Source organism: Vanellus vanellus (genome assembly GCF_965231255.1).
Source record: "Vanellus vanellus genome assembly, chromosome: 5".
Classification (NCBI taxonomy): Eukaryota; Metazoa; Chordata; class Aves; order Charadriiformes; family Charadriidae; genus Vanellus; species Vanellus vanellus.
Genome location: NC_138910.1, coordinates 47,958,202 through 47,980,818, shown reverse-complemented (window position 1 = coordinate 47,980,818; position 22,617 = coordinate 47,958,202).

Genomic DNA, 22,617 nt, shown 5'->3' with positions numbered 1-22,617 from the left:
AAAACAGAAAACAGTACTTTCCCAGGACATAAATGCTTACTTGACATCAATGGCACCAATGTATCATTTTACTTGTCACAATGCTGTGGCTTAGGAAAATCCAGATAAAACAGACAGGTATACCCAGCCATTAACTATATTTAAGAATTTCTATCTATTACCCACAGAAAGGTGACTTGGAAAAGCTTGCTTTACAGTCACTGCATGTTAGAATGATGTTTACTCAACACAGTTGTGTCGGACATTGATAACCTGGTAAAATAATCTCTGCTATTAGTAAAGGTGATCTCTAAAAAAGGGTTTCTTCAGAGGCCTCTACATTTTTCTCATCTAGCAACAAAGGAAGCAATAGAAAACAGTGTAGCATTTATTATGCATTTAGTAGCACTTAAAATCATAAACTGAATATTAAAACAGGTTCGACATACACAGATAAGAATGCATTTGAAAATATTTCAAGCTATGGAGTTTAGTATACAGGGAGGAGTAGACAGGTCTTAGTGACCTAACTAGGAATAATCTTTTTAATAAGATCACTTGAAAAAGCCTGCCCAAAATTAATGGATATACAACTAATAAACTCTATAGAAGGTAAGCTATAAGCTTTGAAAGGGTTCCATAGAAATGTACTCTATATCTAATAGAGTATAATAGAGTTTAATAGAGAAATTTTTATATATTTTTCAAAGTAACATGTAAAATTAAAAATAATATTATTCCTCATATGAAAATTTATAGACAGGCTTTCTTTCCTTATTGGTATGCAATTAGGAATCCTCCATCTGTATGTCACATTGATACATCGTATAAATTATGTGCATTGATGCATTCCTGATACCATCTTCACTCAGCTCCCAAGCGTCTTGTGGCAGCTTCACATGCGCCATTTCAAGACATTCGGGGGAAGTTAATTCAGCCTTGCTGTAAACTGCTCTTAAAACTTTCCAGTTTGTAAACTGAAAGTTGCGCTGGAATTCTCATCCCAGTCTGGCTGTTTTCTGTTATTTTAAAAAAATCAAGAGCTCTATTTCAATCTCAAATTCTGAATCTATGATTCTTCCTGGGGGCATGTGGGCAGTGGGTGGCCTCGGTCATGCGTGACAGCATGGGGTTTGACACCAGCAAGAGAAAAGAAGGTTGAGTTGTTTTAACGGTGAGTTTTGGTAACAAAAATCAGCCTCAATTTTTGATGGGAAATATTTGCTTTTGTACTGATTTTGCTAATCTTTCATATTATTTGGTGTTTCGTTTGCTTAAACAAGGCTGATAAAGATAGTATAATTCCTTAATTATGCTCTGCAGCTGAAGTTTTTGTCATATGTCCATGTCCTTAATATGACATACGATAATTTCACTGATTATAACCCATTGCTTGGTCCTCTATTATCTGAAAGCTTTTTAACTCGAATGAGATTTTTAGCATCCGCAGTCAATTATGATTTTCAAAGATGATTTACCCCCATGTTAAACAGGCTTGCAGTTTGTGTAAGTATAATTTTGAAGTATTTGAGGATCTATTATATTACTTATTACATCTACTGCCAGTATAAAATTAAAAGACCATGGTATAAATAAGAATCAGACCATGTAACTTAGCCTACAGAAAAATCTTATTTAATCAAGTTCAATTTCTGTTAGGTACCCTATTTCCCATTGTGTATAATTAAAGTTAAAAATAACTGTTCAGCAACTATAATGTGCAACAGCAAAGATAAGATACAGTCTTGAATTTATTCATAATCCACTATTCATTTGTAATAATAATCTACTATTTATCTGTAAACAATAAAATTAAATTTAATTGTCCATTGAGATATATTTTGCTACAGTTTTTAGGACATCATTATATAAATCCAAACATTTCTAAGTAGCTACATCTGAGATATCATATATAAAATTAATAAGAATGTGGAAAAATAATTAATTGTAAGAAATAATTTTGAACCTGGCAGTCTCAGTGAAAACAACTGTTTATTTTCATTACAGTGTTGCTAAACATTGCTAGTACTTTATTTTTTCCTTTAAATTATATTTTTCTGTAGTAATTTTAGATAATCTTTCAGTCCAAGTTTTTATGGGTGTCATTATTTCATGGAGGGAGGAAAGAAATACAACACAATTGTGAAAATTAGCATTACATAAAACTGCCTATCTGTCATGCTACCAACTATCAGGATGAATGTGCCTCCAAACTTTCTTTTATTTCCTTAGTGCCATCCCAAGTCTAGGAGATGCACCAATGCCTATAAAACAGTGACAGAATACCTATTTTGAATCTTTAGGGTGAGAACCAAACCACCTTGAACTTACTGCAGAGCTTTCAGTTGTCATTTGAGAGAAGTGCTGATTTCAGATAGTGTTTCTGGTATAATTTCCAAATCTGAGAGCCTTAGTCTTTATTTCTGGTCTTTTTCTAAATTAAAAACAAACAAACAAATGAACAAACAAACTAGATTTTGACTAGTGTAATGCAGATTGGGGTACTTAGTATCTCACTCTTTTTTAGCCACTTTAAGGACCACGTAGCTGACATGGTCAGTAATTGTTTATCTTACTTCACCCCCAAGTGAATGAACCCTGGTGCACAAGGACTATATTGATGTCCTTTTGGGCTATCTGTTGATTTAACCATAGCAAACTGTTTTGAGCATCAATGACTTTGCTCTCTGGTTTGCCAAAAAAGTAGTCCATAAGTGCTGTGGTGTATTAACTATCAGAAATGACATTGCTCAGAGGAAATAAAAACTCGCTTTTCTATTGTTATAAACTATTGTTCTGAAAACCAGGTTAGATTGGTGTTTGTTCATATAAATTTCCATCTGAAAAGTAAAACAGTCTTGCTCAAGTCATTGGACAGATATCTGGTGTACTACCTTTGTGTTGGTGATACCCTCTTACATGTCCTCTGGCTTGCTCAAGGTACATATGACAAGTGTGACATGGTCACATGTCTGTGAAATTTTGTGTTATAACAAACTGTTTTAGTTTGCTACAATAATTTATCGTGTAAATGTTTATTTATTGATATCCTATTATTCCATCACCTGGTATTCACTATTAAATCTGTGTTAAAATGGATTGTGGATGCTCAAGTTTGTCTCCAGATATGAAAGTTTTGTGCATTCTGGCAGCCAGTTTGTGTGTGCTCTGCTGCACACACAAAGTTGGTGACAAAAATTGCAGGGGAATAAACTGAAATGATTCTTGAAAAGTTTCTACATGAAACACATAGAAAATGTAGGAGATTGTTGAGATTCAACAGCTGTAGGCTGCTAGAAAGGAGATCTCACCAGAGCTGCTCTTTTGCCAAATAGTCAAGCATTTTAGTCTCAGCAGCTCTCCATAATTGTGTATGTGCTTGTCGTTCCCACTATCAAGCTTCTGTCTTTTACAAAATTGGTCCACTGTTCACATCAGCATGCATATTGCTCATCTTTCCTACTATTTGTGTTCTCCATCAGCCGCCCCTGCTGTGCTTGCTTGGCTGTTTAGCCCTGCCAGCCACTCTGCTTCCTGGTTTGCTCCTTCTTTCTGCAATACTACTATTCATCACAAGTCCCTCAGCTTTACAAAACTAGCTATCATTAACGGATGGGCCCCAGCTATGTATAATGTGCAATGTAAATGAAATCTCTACAGCATGCGCATGGGATCTTTTTTACTGAGGTTCTCTCTCTCTATAGCAGGTGCTGACAAAGCATCCTGACCCATCTGGCTCCCTTCAAAATCCTTGGCAAGAACTGTTTTTGCTTTAAATCTCACGCTTATCTTTACTTAGGAAAAAAAGAAATAATAAAAAAAGAACAAACAAAAAGATCAATTTTTTCTGGGACATTTAAGAGTTTTCATATATCATGTTCCTTTCCAAATTATGCTATTAGACATCTCATCCTTTCCATGCAGGGCTGAAGACCAGACTCACTGCCCACTGGAGTACTGTGGAGACTGGGTGAAGTGTGACTTGTCCTGCATCTGCTGTCAGGCAGACCAGATAGCCACGGCCCTTGCTGAAAGCCCGGGTAGCACTTGCAGGGAACGTGAATTCGAGCAGCCTGTGAAGGAAGTGTCTGGGCTCAGAGTATACAGGGACTGTATACTGTAAATAGCTGTTATCAGCATGCTTCATGTTGTATCTTTATAAAGAAATAAATTGGGAATAGGATGCAGCACCTACCACTGGAGATGAAAATCAGCCACAGATGTTCTGGGTTGTGTGCTGTCTGTAGCTGTACAGTAGTATACTTGGATTCATATACTTTTCTTCTTTTCCTGTTAAACCTGAATCTAAGACCTTATTTAATGAACTTCCCAACAATAAATTGAGCTGACTGGGTAACTTTTCTCCAAAGCAGCAGCCTATTGAGTTGATGACCTTCTTAATGGAAGCTCTCTGTAGTCCACAGAGACTTTGGTCACTTTCTGAAAAAGAAAGAAAGACCCAAATTTACAGTCTGGCTTTGTTTTAGCTCCACATTGAAATTATGAAAAAATGTCTAGGATACTTTCACAGTATGGAATTATGTCAACTCAAATTTCCATATTTCCAAAGTTGTCATGATGGGCAATTGTTCCCCACTGCAATCTATTTTTGGGCAATGTGTGTTTATGTGAGCAAATTCTCAAAACAGAAAATAAAATCGTAAACTCCTTAGCAATACAAGTTGGTCAATATATTAATTCTGGTATTTCTCAGTTTTTAATGCCAGTAATAAATGTATCTGGAAATTCTATATAAATGTTTATAATGAAGGGTGTTAAGCAACCAGCTCCACAATTCTCCTGTGATGCTGTTTTTAAGACCTTGATGGGTTTTTACTTTGGGCTTTTAAATTACAAAAGGCTAAACAATCTTCAGATAAGAAGGTAATAAAAAAAAAAAAAGTGGGAAAAGAAAAAGTATGACCTTCCAATACTTGCATGCAAGCAAGCTGGGTGAAGGCATGATAACCACACAGCTGCCGTTCAGTGGGATGACAGTTTCTCTGTTGGAAAAGCATTTCTCAGCTCCTCAGAAAAAAAAAAAAACCAGCAACCTCCTGGACCTGCTTGTCCCAAATACTGCTATGTGGATAGCTATAGGTTACTTGGGAGTCATGGTGGAGAGTGGAAGTTTCTCACTGGTGGGAAATCCCATGGGAATGCCACTACTGCCCTAGTGGCCTGAGTGATTGAAGCAAGTCGGATGAGGGATGGAGTAGGAAAAACATCCATAACAGTTTATGCATGAGCCATTTCAGCTGTACCAGTGCTAAGTTAGTCAGCACCTCCAACCCTTTAAAATCTTAATAGCGGGAAAACATATATAGAACCAAGAAATGGAGGTGCAGCCCATAAAGATGCTAAAATCCTCTTTTCCTGATCAGGATTTCCTACTAGCATCAGTGGGTGCTGAGACTAAAAAATGTGCAACTCGAAGCTCAACAGCCTAGTCAAGATGCAACCAGTAGGAGCATCTCTGCCACATGGGTCTCGGATCAGATGCTTATCTTGTAAGAAAGTACATTGATTGCTTGAAAACTTGAAACAGTTGGTAAATACAAGTGGCAGTTTTCTGTATGAAATGGTATATGTAAGCCTCCTGTCTGCAAAAAGCAGATGTTTGATATGCCCTTACTAATTCCAAAGTGCAGATGAAACTGTTATGTAAGTGTTTTTTTTTAAAAAATAACTGCCTTCTGAATTAAGGTGCTGGTGTCCTGGTTTGAGGTAAAACAGAACCAATTTTCTTTTCAGTAATTTTGCTTTTCAGTTAAGGCTTTTCTTACTCTCTGAAATTAATGGCATATTCTTCACACAGTGTCTGCTTCCAGAGTGATAAGGTTTGATGTTAGAATCATAGAATCATAGAATTGCTGAGGTTGGGAGGTACCTTTAAGATCATCAGGTCCAACCATTAACCTACCCTGAAAAAAACCACTTCTAAACCATGCCCCAAGTACCACTTCTACCCTTTTTTAAAACACCTCCAGGGATGGTGAATCCACCACCTCCCTGGGAAGCCTATTCCAAGGTTTAATAACCCTTTCAGTGAGAAAATGTTTCCTAATATCCATCCTAAACCTCCCCTGACATAACTTGAACCTATTTCCTCTCGTCCTATCACTTGTCACCAGGGAGGTCAGCCCCCACCTCTCTACAACCTCCTTTCAGGTACCTGTAGAGGTTGATAAGATCTCCCCTCAGCCTCCTCTTCTCCAGGCTAAACAACGCCAGTTCCCTCAGTCGTCCCTCATAAGACTTGTCCTCCAGACCCCTCACCAGCTTTATAGCCCTTCTCTGGACACACTCCAACACCTCGATGTCCTTCTTGTAGTGAGGGGCCCAAAACTGAATGCAGTACTCGAGGTGGGGCCTCACCAGTGCCGAGTACAGGGGGATGATCACTTCCCTATTCCTGCTCACCGCACCATTCCTGATGCAGGCCAGGATGCTGTCGGCCTTCTTGGCCACCCGGGCACACTGCTAGCTCATGTTCAGCCGGCCGTCCACCAACACCCCCAGGTCCTTTTCTGCTGAGCAGCATTCGAGCCACTCCACCCCAATCCTGTAACTATGTTCATAGTTAATATCAAGGAATGTTATGCAGACAGGCCCTTGCATATACTTATTGCTATAACAACCAAGGTCAGCTAACTGGTTTGTGCCATGTTGGAGGGTCAGAAGCGAAAGAGCATAGAGGGGTCACTTGTGTGGAGGAGTGGACAGGACAGGCAACCCAAAACTGACCAACAGGGTATTCCATCCCATCTGCCTCATGCTCAGTATAAAAGCTGAGGGATCAAAGGGTCAGCTCTTTCTTCAATGGCCGGCATCCGAGGAGGACTCTGTCTGTTCGTCTGGCTTTGTTCTCAATCCTGAATACAGATCTGGAAATCCAGTTCCCGTCCTCCACTGAGTCCAGTCTGGGACTTTCCCAGTGCTTGCCAGTGACATGATCATCATCCTGGGAGGTCAATAGGGGTTGTATGTATTGTATGTATTTCATGATTTTCTTATTAATATTATTATCTTTTCTTCTTATTATTTTACTGTTAATATTTCATTAGTTTAGTTTCTTTTGCAATCCGTAACTCTTTCTCTCTATCTCATTCTGCTCTCCCTTGGGAGAGAAGTTAAAGAGAGCATCTGTTGTTTGTTTTAGCGGCCAGCCCAGCCCAAACCACCACATGGTGACGGCAGTCAAATGGCAGGCTTTCAAGGGCAGTATCAGGGATAATCATCCTATTCAAATTACAGTTTTTAATTTATGTAAAACTTTTTTCTTACTGAGAATATTGTTATGCATTCATATTTTCATTTTATTAGCTTATGTATACAGCTACGACGTTATTTGAATGTTATGGAATTTTATTTTATATTTAGCAAACTAATGTAATCCAAGCAATTTTATATTTAATTTGATCAATATTTAATGAATTATAATTATCATTACAACTCAAGAGTTTTGCACTGTCATATATTGCTGCATAATGTTTAATCAAGGAGAGAGAGAGACTAAAATAAAACTGGAAAACAGCTTTCAAGTTTATGTTAAAGAAATGTAGTGGGATAATTAACTAAATTACAGAGGTCTAATTTAATAATTTTTCTAGTTACCACTTTAAAATTTAATTCCAAGCGGATTTCCCTAATTTATATTTTTAAATATCTGCATTTAAAAAATGCAGATATTTATTTAAAAAAATACACAAAGAGCAAAACCACTTCATGGTATCCAAGTTTGAAATCTCTGCATCACTAGCAAAATTTCCCAGGTGCTCTATCTGGGAAAATGAGAATAACATTTCTGCAATTTAAAGAGGCGATCTGCCTATATGGACAGAATGGCACAGACTTTGCTTATCCATTACTAAGAGACAGTTATGTAAATACCATGGGAATCAGACAAACCATTTAAGGTTAATGTAGCTGAAGACAGTGCAATGGGTCATGAAAATCCATGAAAATTTAATATTAAACCTCTTGTTCTACAAACTAAAGGTAGACTTTTCTCAGAAATGCAGGTGATAGATTGTATTTAGTAATACCAACATGATTTCACAATTTTTTTTGGTTAAGTAAAACTCATGAATTGTGAAACACCTTCTTTGGCACTGCACAGTAGATAGAAACGCATGAGTTGAAATGAGTTTTGAATAGGAAGTCTGGAAAAAGAAAAAGTCTAAAAATTTCTATTTCACTTTAAAACAAGACATTTAAAAAATGCAGTTATGGGTTTTGAAAAAAAGTTTCTGTATAGGTATTTGGAACCAATGATACACTTTTTCTTTCCAGGTGTTTCTGAAGAAGGTAATTCAAGACTCTCCTCATTTGACACAACGGATGACATGGATTAGTTACAAGCATGTAGGTGCAATGCACCTGTGTCTCTGCAATAGGTTGCCGCCTTCACTGCTATTTGCAACTTGAACGCAAGCGCTGGGCTATGCTGTTAGCCTAAAACAAGACAAAGATGTTCTTCAACCACGTGCTTGTGGCTCTTGTTTTTTCTGACAGCGACTGATAACTCCATGTAATAGAACATCCATTGAAATCCCCAATTTATTATCTTTCTCTAGACAATTATTTGTTTACTTCAAGTGTAAAGCTAGACAATTTAAGGCTAAGAATAAGTTCCAAGATTTTACCCATAAGGGCAGTTTACTATGAGAACAACTTATCTAGGGATGTGGTGAAATTTCTGCCACATGAAATCTTTAGATCTGAATTGAATATGTGGCTAATATATAAATATATCTGTGAGATGAATGAGGAGTTATAGTTGCAGAGAGGAAATTGCTGAATGAAATTCTGTGATCTTCAAGGTATATGAAGTGACATTTGGGTTATAAAAATGAGTTCTCTCTGGTCTTAAAGCCAGTAAGCCATAACCATACAGCCAACATAGACATGAACTAGCTATTGATTGATTCTTGCTTTTTATTGATATGCAGAATGTGTATTAAGTAGAACAGGAGATTGAGGTGGGGGATCTTGTTCTGAAGAAGGCATAGAGAGGAAAACTATTTTGGTACATTGTTCTGATTTTTTTCTGATTTTTTTAATTTAAGAAAAGGTTGTTGTGTTTCATATCTAATTAAAAATTTATTTGTGGTCAGATAATGAATGTGTTGTGGTAAAAAACCTGTGTTAAACACTGTCAGTTACAGCTAAATGAAAATGAAAGTATTTTTAGCGTAACAATAACTTGCCTTATTTGAAGAATTTTGTTCTTTTAGTTAGCAATTTGGAATGCAGTATGTGGTTCTGGTCATGCATGATGGTTTACCATATTGTAGCATCTAATTTTATTTGGAGTGATGACTGGAGGTATCTTTTAGCCTTTTAAAAATATTTAGCTAATAACAAATGAAGAGTATAAAAATCTAAAAGCAAAACACAAATAATATCCAAGCCAAAATGTTTATCTATGTAAAGGTTTCAGTATAGAGGTATCGTATAAGTCCATCCTTGCTTAACAGTTTCAGGTCTGGACGCTTAATTTGATTATTTTTGTCATAAATAATTTTTGCTTTTAAATAATGCACTTTTGTTCTTCATATTTTCTAGATGTCATAACAATTTTTTGAAATGGGAAAAAAAGCCTAAATTGTAATATTATTAATATATGCAAAATACAACTTCTGTATCTGATGCTATTCATCACATCCCAAATTAATCATCACGGACAGAACCCAATATCCCATTTCAAGAAAAGACCAATAGCTCCTGGGGAAATTAAATCATCTTTCAGAGATATTTCATTCTGAAAAGCTAATAATTCTATGGAAATGGATTTTTAGAGGAAAAACCTGAGTGTGTTATATAATCTTTCTGTAGGGTTCTCCATCTCATACATTAACATTTCATGCCACATTTTAAATCAGAATTTCTGGAAAAATAATTTACCCTGTTGTTGTTGTATGCATCACAGTCCTTTAATGTTTCTGAAGTGATAATAATATGATTTGGAAACTCAAGGGAACATCACTTAAATCTGATTAAGACAGAGACAAACACAAAGGAAAGGACAGATACAGAGCAGAAAATTCTCATTTTTGCAATGACATTTTTATCTCATCTTTTCCCTTCCCTATTCTACTTCAGAATAGCACCGCCAACCACTTCTACAAAATAGTGTGCAATCTGCTGTTCTGTTACCCTTCCCACTTGGTATGAAGATTTCACGGAGAACGGAAAAAGCATTAAAAGTGTATTTATTTTTAACTTTTCTGCAGTAAGTATGAGATAGCTCATGGCTATGCAGTGAGGGAGAAAAGGACTTATAACCTGTATTGAAGATGGGAACAAGGCAAATGTTTTACTTAGAAACAGAAAGGCTCAGTTTGTATTTTTTTGTTCCAATAAGTGTTTACAACACTTGCCACTTTAAAGATATGTTGGCCATTCAAAAATAAAACCCATATAGAATCTTTTTTTTTTTTTTAATTATAAAGCAGGCATTCAGGTGTGCGATTCTGAAAGGAACGGGAACTGAGCTCAGCTGCACCGTTGTGTTGAATGTTGTTTCACAGTACTTGCAGGCTCTGTTTTTACAGAAGATAAGTCTTTGAGTTGCTTCAATTCTAGTAGAGTCATAATATGCTTTAATAGCCAAAAGAGACGTTGTTTTTTAAGTTTTCAGAATATATTTTTTTCCTTTATATGGTTTCTCTTTTTCTAAATATATTTATGCTTCTGAAAGTGCAAGAAGTGTGATCATCAGCAGCACTCACACTTAATGGGTCCCCGTGTTTGCATGTGCTTCCATGTCATCCCATGTGCTACACTGCCCACCTTTGTCTGCTCTGGTCATCCCTCAGCTACCTCTGAAGGAGCTGCAAAAGATACCTGAGAAAAATAAGTCTATCATCAGTAGGCTTGGTTTTGCTCTTGAGGAATGTCTCCTTCCACTGGGAAGTTCTCAACATTGTCAGTTGAAAAAAGGATGAAAAGTCCTTCTCTGTTAATGCCAGGATGTCTACTTTGAGATTAAATTTGCACAATAAACAATGTACTGAATACTTATGAATCTTTTCAGAATAGTCCTAGCCAAGACATAATTTAATACATATGTTTCATTGAAGTGATGTATTAATTATTGATTATGCTTAATGAATATGCTAATATGCAGAATTCAGGAGGTTTCTGCTGCCCTGCTGTGCTCTCTAGGCTCTCATACATTTTTTAAGAGGTGTCTGTAGGAGACAGCATCTGGGCTTAAGCCAAGGCACCATAATGAAGACCACATACAGAGTTCAAGGGCTGGTGCTTGTCCTTCAGGAATAACATCAGAAACTTGTTTTGTCTGACAGTTGTTCTTGAAATTTTAAATTAGATTGTTCACTTTTTCACTGTGTAAATGGGGTGACTTATCAGTGTTTTTCCATTCAGCTGAGGACATAAAATAAGGTTTGACCTTATTTTCCATCTCATATCAGGGGGAGTAATATCAGTGGAAAGAAGTTCAGGCCAATGGTCTAGTCAATAATATATTAAAACTTACGCACTCCTGTATGCATTTTCAATGAGATTACAAAAGTCATTAAACCTTTCTTTCTTCTTGCTGTTTTTAATACTCAGGTGAAATAACCAATACGCACAGTGGAAACAAAATTTTCTGCTGATGAGACCTTGACTGTGGTTTTGAATGCAGCCTCGAGCAAAGGCTGATGTTTAAATTGCTTCACTCTAAAGAGTCCTGGGGTGCTCTGTAGCATCTATGGGGACCTCAGCAGATGCATTCATAAACTTTTACAGTTGAAGCCCTTTACACACTAATGCGTGCTAAAGAAGTGACAATTAATGTAATAACATAGATGAAAATGGGAATAGTCTAGCGTGCCAGGCTTGAAAAAATGTGCTATTGTACACGTTTACAAATGTGAGACACGGTCATACCTTGAGATCATGTTACCATGGGCGCTCCATGAACTGATAAAACATCAACCTTGAAACTATTAGATTGCAAAGAAAAAAAACCACCCTTTTATTTTTTTGAATACTGAATTATTTAATTTCAGTGATTGTTATTTTTTTGTTGTTTTTCAAGTGTTAGCAAGCTCTCTCCAGTAAATCATAAATTAAATGATGCTAGAGCTGCAAGCCAAGGCCCCATGAGAAATCAAATAATACATAAAGAGGAGTGCCACTGAAGACTTGACCCCTAACTATGTGTAAGCACAGCCTGTATATTGGTGAGTGACTGAAGAACTATTCTAAAAAGGCAAAGATACTGCGTCACTTCAATAATCAGGTTTTATTATTTATAATTCTATTTAAAAATTCTTAGAGAGTTTGGGAAAGTCCTTTATTTGGTGGAAATTAATTCAGGGAAGTGTAAAGTTCACCTGTGAAGAATTAGGATGGGACCATCACTTTTCGGAGTGAACTAAGAATGTGGATTCAGGGCTAGTGAAATCCTAGTGTGTTGATACATGAAACTTCCAACAGTAATAAGAGCTGGAAGCTGTAGCCCTGAAGCAAGAGAATGTTTGTTGCATCTTTCCTCCTGCTGCATTTGAAGAGAACCTGCTGACTGCAGGACAAAATCTTCCTGATGTGCAGCAGGTTCACCCATCATGGAGGTCCAGAATTCAAGCACTCTTGAATTACATACTCTTCCTATGTCTGTCTCATTTCATTTTTCTCTGTGGAAAAGGACAATTTATAGACAGGTTTTCACTGTCTGGGATGTCTGATCCATGTTAGAAGCTTGGACTCAACTCATTGATCCTTATAGGAAGGTCTTGTGTAGAGTGAGCTTAAAGAATAGGTCATAGACTTTTAATACGTTTTTATGTAATAGATTTGTATGTTACAAGTTTTAACTTTAACACAAACCAAAGTAGTAATATGTAGCACAAACGTGAAGAGATTTTCCCCCAAATCCTGGAAATGCAACTGACAACATCTGTTAGACATCTCTGTAGTTTGTAAAAAGGAAAGTTACATTATTATAAAAGAATAGGCTTCAGATATTCCGAAGATTACAATTTTTTTTCTACAGCAGAGGATCAAATAAGATTCCTCTTTCAGCTAAGGGAAGACATTTCTTATTGATCCATCAGTTGTGCAAAAAGAGTGATGTGATGAATTAGTTTAGACTGGCCTAGAGGTTTCCTAAAACAGTAGAATAAATTGTTGTGTAACCCTAGGTTCTTCTCTTCAGGTCTACTATAAAATTTGAATCTTTTATGATCCCTAAGCACAGTCTCAGGGCACATAAATGCACTGCTTCTAGTATCTTCTGTTGCAACCTGAATATATTCCTGACAATATCATATTATACAATGGTATGGTATCCCACACCGGTGTGTCATATATAATATGCCTTAGATGGTATTCCATAGTACAGTATGGATATCTTTGAAGGGAAAGTACTTTTTCTTGGGGTTTTGTGCAAAGATGATCTACATGAATGGTTTTGCAGAGGATGCAGAACATCTTGCATCTTTGCTGACTCGATATATTCTTCCGAAAGAGCACGCAGATTTGTTCTTAGTGATTTTCACTGAAAAAGTAAGGACTAATATCACTTCTGGAACTGGATGACTTAAAAAAGGATGTCCTGAAATGCTGGGGTAAAATGCTGATTATTATTATTATCTATGCTAATCATAGAGACAGTCAGTTCACACTAGCTGATGAAGTAGCACTCTCCCCCTTCAGGGTGTTTTCTTTTCTTCTGTGTTCTTTTTCTCTACAAAATTTAAAGTGGATTATGTAAAACGTATTGCCAGAAACTGGTAGTCTGAGTCGAGGGAATACAAAAGGTGCTACATTGAACTTGGTTGAAGTGAAAGGCTTCTGCCTTAAAGGTAAACAAGAGTAAACTCTGTTTCTGTGGTTGCCCTTGGGGGTCAAATCAATAAGTACTCTGTTTTCCTTGCTTGAAGTTTATACTTTCTGTAAGAATGTGATTTTGCTTTCAAAAGCCTTAATTCTTCTTCCTTGGGAAAACAAATTTCATCACCAACCCATAAATAATCACAGGAAAAAATAATAGCAGCCTAATTTACATCTAATTTTTCTTTTTAATGATTAATGGATACTATTTATGTAAACTGTTTCTACATTCCAGTGTGAAATGAAATTTAAATTGCAAATTTTGCAGTGGTGTATTTTAACTGGTGACCCTTTCTCCAATCACAAATTAAAAAAAACCAATTACATTTGTAATAAAGATGCTAATGCATTTCTTGGTTTTAGGGCATGTAAAGTTCTTGCTGCCAACAACTTTATTTTCCCTGTCGATGAGCCAATAAAAATGTATTTTCCAAAGTGCTCCAAGATATTTGTATGTGCACATTTAGGAAGGTAACTAAAGAGTAATTCTCAGCACATCCACTTTGTAGCAGCATTCATGGTCAAGTAAACCTAGTGCATGTTGAAGGCTACGTTGTCTACTGTTCTTCACAGTTAAGAGCAGCCCTTTGAAGGAAAGTAGGTTTTCAAGACATTTGAGGCATTGAACTTTCGCACTAGCCAAAGGACTCTTCAGCAGCCGTGATTACTCAGTCGTTCAAGGCTGGTGCCAAAGATGCTCCTCTCTGCCTGCCTGCAGAGGTATAAGTGCTGCACTTTGCTTGGATCGCCCTTCATCCAGGGCTACCAGGAGCAACAAAGAGCAGAGCTTCCAGCTGAAATGTGGTGCCGGTCCCTGGAGACTGGCTTTCTATAACAAACAGCTCTTTTTAAGGTATTTGCATCCCACAGAGCTTTTGATTTAGGGTCTTGGAGGCAACCTGGTTCCAGCCAAACCATATCTATTAAACATTTTGCCTCTAATAGCATTCAGGACCCTCTTTGGGCTTTAAAATGAGAAGGTATTTTTGTGACTCATTGTCACCTCATTTGAACTCTTAAGGAGGATACAGAAGGGACAGAGAGGAGGGAGCTGGAGTGTTTTCCCTGTGTCTCATGATATTCAGAACCATATTCAGCTGTGACTTTCAAAGGGCAATACAGATCTATCAGCCCCCTCCTGAAGTGGCTGGTGGCCACTGTGAGCTGTACAGACCCACTGAGATGGAATTAAAACCAAAGCGCTGCAAGGTCCAATGAACTTGTCACATCAGTTTGGGGATCTTGAAGGGAATGAGGAGAAACAGGGACTTTCTAAGTGTGCATATGTGAAAAATTACACCAGAACAGGGTGCAATTTGCTGCTTTAGGGTTGCTGATCTTGTGAAGGGAACGTGGGGAGCACTATTCAGCTGGATGTATTTTCATCCCCAAGACATCAAACTAGACAGAACCACATAAAAACAACTTGGGAAGGCTTTTTTTTTTTTTTTTTCTTTTGAGAAGGTTTTTTGGGGGGTGGGGCTGAGCTTTTTTCTATTTTTGTAGCAATGCACTGTCAGAAAAGTACAGGACCAAATGCTATCTTAGGTTGTGTCTACCCATCTACAGGGCGAAATAGAAAGGTGATAAGGACAAAAAAATAGAAAAGTATGCAGAAAGGCAGAGTTTTGGTACTGCATAAAGCTGCTTGCAGACAATGACTGGAGACAGAGCAAAGCACTGCTCATGCACGCTTTGTTGGTCTGTGTGACCAGCAGCAAGAAAATATCATTTTACTCGTAAGACTGAGCAAACTTGTTCTGTGAAACATTAAATGCAGAACCCTTGGATGTCATTTTAAGAGTTGCTTTGCAGAATAAAAGAGCACTTTCATAGTAGGTATATAAACCTTCTCAGCAATACTTTCGAAAACTGTGACAGAAGTGAACCCAAGGAATTTCAAGCTGTAACTTTTGCCTCGGCTTCTAGGAGTACCCAGTTGTTCCTGACTGTGAAAGATGTCTTGGGAGAGGGAGAATCATTGCATGGTAGGAGTCCACGCGATGTGGAGCTGTGTCTAGACTGATGGGGCCAATAATTTAACAAGTGCAATCACCTTGCTTTAACATGGATGAAGTTAACAGCCCAGTGTCACAAATGGCTTGTAAGATGCCTTGTTGGTATGCTGTTCATGGCACAGGACCTGGTGGGTGCTCAGGCCAGCAGTTATCAGCAACCCAAGTGTACCCCAAAGATAAACTCAATGCTGTATATGTATGATGCAGTCACTGCACATTGACTGAGCAACTCTCATGTTCTGGAAACCCCAAATCTGGGCTTGGGGCCTATGCTCTAAATCTGGTGTGATGATCTTGGCATAGCACGTTAACATTTACATCTGCAGTTTCTTAAGTCCAAGGAAGACCAATATTAGTATTTTTGCTGGATCGTTAGCAGGGACACTATATGCACTTACTGCTTTTGTAACTTTGCTTAGCTCTTATCAATAAATTCAAGAGGCCTGAAGTCTCAGCGCTCGCTGTAAACACTTCTGTCTGTGACATGATATAATCGGTTACCCTGACAATTTATTAGCACATAACACTGTCTTTGTATTGCCACTAGCCTTGAGCTCTGTCATTGTGTGGTTTTTAGAGATCCCTGCTATTGTTCTGGCTAGCCAAAACCCACCTAACCTTGCTTCTTTGCTTAATGACTCTCCGTGAAGACTAACTTAGCCTGATTTCTCTTTGCTCACAGTACTATCTTATTACTTATTTTCTCATTTAATTTTTATCTGAAAGTATTGTGTAGTTACAGTTAAGAGGTTGGATCCCTTCAGTAATTCATTTTTACCGCTTATTGTACAGGTAGCCAAAGCACTCAGCTCAAGTGATAAGAATTCATACAAAGAGTGATGTTCTTGCTGCCCTTCAGAGCATGCTTCTGCGTAACAATAGGTTCAGACCTTTCTTGACAAAGAGGGACCAAATTGATTTAATGGACTGTTATAGCCACAGACAAGGCTTCAGATTAGAATAAACCCACTTTTTTTTACCCTCACTTACTTCACTGCAGAGGTTAGTGGCTTTACCAAACATGAACTTATTTCTGATGATGTTAGAAGTAACACGACTGAGTTTGTAAATGACCATGGTTAAAAGGAGTCGATAATACATAAAAATGAAAGTTTGACTGTTTCATCTTTTCTTTAATAAAGGTATTCAGGCAAGGTATTCATTATATTGCTTAAACAGTTTTTGTATAATATAGCACTGAAGATGTTGAACTTGTTAGCTTGTTGATTGCATGGTTGTGTCAGTGCTAATCATGACTGACAAATAATTTAAGCAATGTTTCTAACTCTATTAAAGGATATATTCCAACAAACACAAAATCCTCATCTGAAAGGCAAATCCTGTGTGATATAGCCCACTGAGAATCTTTCCAAGCTGTGCACACACCAAAATGTTTGTTATGCTGCTAGATGTGAATATTGACTTTTAATTTACCCTTTAAATTTAAAATCAGGAGAAGAGAAAACCTTGTCTAAAGAGTTTTAGCTCCTTCTTATTTAGCCAATTATCAGTATACGCTTAAGACAACACGATGCAACATCCGTCTTCCACGACTTGTAATTTACCTGAATGAGGAAGGGAAGGCTCTGGTGGCAGGTTTATTTTTGCTTTTTAATAAAACTATTGATTTTGTACAATCTGTTCTGTTGTGAGAGAAGGGACTGAAACCATTGCCTATTTTCACCCCTCCTAAGTAAATATTTTGAAGGCATCATACTCTCCCTGCCAATAACCTTATAAATCTTGCACAGCTTTTAATGCAAGAGGGGGGCAGTGCCCTTCCTCATCCTAACATGCAGCCTCTATTTTAGGGAGGGAAAGGAGGGCATCCACACACACCCCCCTGAGGCAGACATTCTTGTAAATGACCCATATTACCATTTTATTGCACTTATAGGCAAAAAGTAGGGGGAGAAGAGAAATTCTCCATATTCAGAGAAATGTTCAGTGCTGTCTGAGATTTGGATTTGCTCTAGACATGTCAGATAGGACGAGTTGCCTGAGGCGGGTGATCTACCTGGTCCCTGGGCTAAGGCAGGAGGATGGTGCCCACCTGCTTGGATGCAGCTTTTTTCCTTTTTTTTTGGGGGGGGAGCAGCACATGGAGGTACAACTGCATGTGTTTGGGGAAGATATCTGCCATCAAAGATGTGTTGAGGAATGGCATTGTTCCAGGATATTCCACTGGGGAAAGTCAAAGCGTACATCTGGATCCCAGACCGCTTGCAGTTTGGGCACCTCTGACTCTTCTGTCTTTTTGCTGCTCTCATCTGCATCCTGAACATGTCCTGCTCTTCAGTGCACTGCTTGCCAGGTGTTGTAAAGCATCCTGTCTCATCCAGATAAGACTTTCCCTAGTGAGGGAAAGATTTTCTTGTGCCGTTCTCAGGGTATAGAATTTAAAACCATTTGCAACCTACCAAATTGTTATTATTTTTCTCTATCCTTGTAGAGCACCTTTGCAAACAAAACAAAACAAAACAAAACAAAACAAAACAAAACAAAACAAAACAAAACAAAACAAAACAAATCAAAACAAATCCATTAAAATATTTATCTTTTTAAAGAACATTTTAAAGGTCCTATGCTAAGAAATTGCATGCCACACCGTCCATTTAAGTACATACCATCACCAGAGGAAAAAGGATAGAAGGAGATGACAGAGACCCAAAATGCTGAGGTTTGTCTAAATTTTGCTATATGCCTTGAAGTAAGTGGCAGATCCAAGACTGAGTTTGGAGAGGTCCTTGAGGCAGTTCATGTTTACATGTAGGCTCATTAGCACACTCATTGTTGATGAGAGTATACAGCTGGGTGGAAACAGGATCCTTCACATGACAAAGAATAGCCTTGGGATACGAGGGAAGTGTAAAACTAAAAGGTGTTGGACGATTCATTCAGGTCCATTAGCTTCATAGTAGTTTAATACTACATTCGCAAAAGTTGCCAGAATTGTCTTCTAAGATAGTTGTGTTGCTGAACACAGATGTTGAGTCAGATATCTGGCTTACAATTTGTGGAAAACCCTAGATCACGCATCCCTCAGATGTATTAAACTCAGGAGCTGAACCCATATGATTTATTTTTGTTGTATGATTTTTTTATTTTTTTCTGCCAAAAGTAAAATTGTGCTAAAGCAGAAGCTTGTCTTCTAGGCCTTGTATTTCAAAAATTTTCAAAGTATTTGAAATAAAAATTAAGAGATTAACATGAAAGGCATTAGAACAACAATAATATAATACATGCATTTAAAAAGTCAAATACAGTGACAGCTGCATCATTTTGGGCCTCTTAAGAACACCTGCATCAGTGAAACAGGCTGGACAGAAATGTTTCAAAAGGATAGTTTTAAATGCATTTTGGTCCTATTAATTAAATCATCAGCTTAATAACTCTGAGGAGGGATGCAGGTTGTTGAAAACCTTGATGAGTGGTGGAGTTTGCTGTTCCCTTGTCATTTCTAGGCCTGTCTAATTTCTGCTCAGCCTGTCTTATCAGCATGTCAGATGGAAATCAGATCTCTTGCAGAAGCTCTATTATTACTGTTTTGTTTTTAAGCAGACATACAAACTGACAGTTTTCTGACATTTTTGGCAATTGGGGGCATGGAAATTTTAGACTGCAATGTTTTTCTGCAGAAAAGCTTGGTAGACTTGACATGATTTTCTATCCTTCCTTTTTAAGAGGTACACAGGAGCCAAACTGAGATGTTAACTTCCACAAAGAAAATCAGAGTCTAGATTTTTTTTTCTTTTTTAATCTGAATGATCAGATCCCCCATTTCTATAAACTATCTTCAATTTTGCTTAAATTTGTTTGAACATTTGTCTTGTTCCATAGCTACTTTTTGTGAAATAAGACACAGTTCACAGTGATGTGGAATTACTTGATGGGCATTGCTTGTTAAAATGATCCAAGGTTATAAATATCCTTGCAACTACACTTACTTTGGCCGTTTTTAAAAAATAACACAGTCTTTTCCTACTAACAGGTCTAATAATGTACAACTCTCTCTTTTGCATTTGTCTATTGTAAATAGGCAAACACTGTGAAGCTGTATGCATGTGATTAGGAGGCAGAACTTGGGCTTTAGAAGCCTTCCAGCAAACATTTAGTTAGCTGCACAAAGAGGTTTCAAAATAAACTTGCTTTTTGTGGATCAACAAGTCCTAATGAACTTAAGACAAGAAGCACTCAGTACGCAGACAAAATTCAGCATTGCTGGAGCAACAAAAAAAAACCCTTGGAGTGGGATGCTGAGAGCTGAGTGGAAGAGGCAGAAAGGTTTAGGGGGAAATTGGGGCTGGAAAGAAACAGAAGAATTCAGTGAGGTTTCAGATGAAAGCAAAAGGATTGCTGGAACTGGTGGGACTGTAAGGTGGAAAGAAGGGATTTAATTTCTCTGCCTTCTGCCCATGCAACCTTCTAGTTCTGCATTCAGTTAAGTCCCAGGGCTCTCTACCTTGTACCTCCCAGGATGCTGAGAAGGGACACAGAAGAGTTTGGGGGGAGGGGGGGAGGAAGAGGGAGGGGGGAAATCTGTGGAGAGAGTGAGGAAAATGGGGTAAGATTGGTAGGAAATTCTGGAAATAGTTTTCTTCTTCTGTAAGGTGGTGTGGCAGGACATGGTGGCATCATTCTGGGGAGTCTATCCTGCTGTAGCTTTGTTTTCAGGACATCTTCTTTTCCTCAGCAGGAACTGGGCTAGATGAACAGCTATGAGACAAAAGGGCTCAGGGCTGCAAATCTGCATTTCATCAGCTGAAGGAACTGAATTTGTGAATTACATGTTATGTACTCAAAATAGGTTGGTAGGTACAAGAAGCAAATTCATTGCATGAAGTAATTTTACTGACTTCACCTGGAATGAATTTAGCCAGTTAGATTTTAGCACATAAAACACCTGTGTGCTCTGATATATTTTTTTTTAAATTTAATTTATATTCTCTTTTAGTAATTTTAATTTTTTTTTCTTTTGAAATGCAGCAAAAATGCATCAAAAAAAGCCTATGAGATAACGTGCCTATGTGCTGGTAACTCCTCATATGTAAATGATAAATAATGATACTTATTGGACATTCAAAACATGTACAAATCATCATTAGACTCATCATTTGTATTTTGTTCCTGAGTTTTGAATCGAGGAGAAATGTTCTTATATCTGGTTCCCTGAAAACTCCCATAATGAACTCCCATGATACAGTGAAGATTGTTGCCAATAACATAAATAAATGTGTTGTACCGTCCTATGAACATGAAACGGAATACAAAACAACAACTGAAAGGTTTGGTATGGTTGTTCTTTGGTAGTTGGTTTATATTTTATAACCATGGGAACTAAATCAATGCCATGATTCTTTGTGCACAAACATTTTCAATCTTGTTATGGAATTCTCATAAAATATTCAGTAAACCAGAGAAAAGATAGTAACTTGAAAGGTTCAGGATATTTTCTTTGCTGTAGATGGAACATTACTTTAAAGGATTGAAAAATATCCCACAGCTTTTTTCCATGAAGTGTTTCACGCAACTGTGCATTTCAGAAAATAGGAATAGAATGCAATGTCTTTATGTAAGCATGTTAATCGTTAGTGAACAAATATATGTAAACGCAGTGACCTTTAGTTAAAGGAGGTGATGGGGTTTGAGGGGTGCTACCCGAGCAGTAAGAGGTTGTAAACTCAATCTAGCAAATGTTATTTGTGCAGTCAGTTGTCTTCCTTATAGCTCCTCAGGGTGTGCAGTTTACACAATGATAGAGCTTAAAGGCTCTCATGGGTACAAGTGGTTGTATCCTTCAGGGTGAGGCATTACACAGCTGTGTTTCGTTGCCACGTAGGTCTTAAAAGGCTATCACACTATGCCCTGATTTTGCATCCTTAGGTGTCCTCCCATCTCAGGCCTTGTATTGTGATTTCAAAAAACCTCAAAAAAACAAACTTTGTATTAGGACACACTCTTTTCAAGCTTACACATAAATTGGCTTTAAATATGTGCTTAGTGTAAAGCACTTTAAAATTAACGTCTATTGCTGTACAGAAGAATGGAAAGCAAGTTTTACCATGAGTGGGAATCTAATTTGCCATCAACTATCCTAGGCACTTAAGAATATGATTAGTGGCCTACATGAAAAATTGAGTTGTTTCATGTAGTAAAGCTCAATTTTTTACTTCAAAGAGCACATAAGTTTGCAGCTGCTTTTCTGAATAATAGAATTTCACTTTATTCAATTAATTACATTTTATATTTAATCTTACCATTTAGTTAGTGAATTATTTTATTTATTACTCTGTTAAACAGAATAATTTATTCCTATTCCTATTCTATTCATTCCAGCTCTTTAGGTTGGAAAGGGATTCCTGAGATCATCTGCTTCTTCCCTCACTCAGAGCACAGCTAGTTTTGAAGTCACTCTAGCTTGCTCAGATGCTGGCCAATTTGCCTTCTGAATACTTCCAAAGATGGAGATTCTGCAACCTGTCTATAAAAGCATGAGATACCCACCCACGCCCTTCATTTGTAACTCTTGGTCCAACTTTTCTGAAGAACTCAGTATAGCACTAAGGGTGTCACAAGAACAGCTGCCTTATACCAAGGAGGATTTACTTTTGACAGATAATACAGTACAGGGAAGATAAGGAAGCTAAAATTAATTTGTATTGCAAAATGGATCCTTTCTTGACGAATCAAGTGACTTGTCACACGGAAGCTATTTGTTTTTTGGAAGAGTCTGTAAAGGACTTCATGGAGGAATTTACTGAATCGTGCTTTC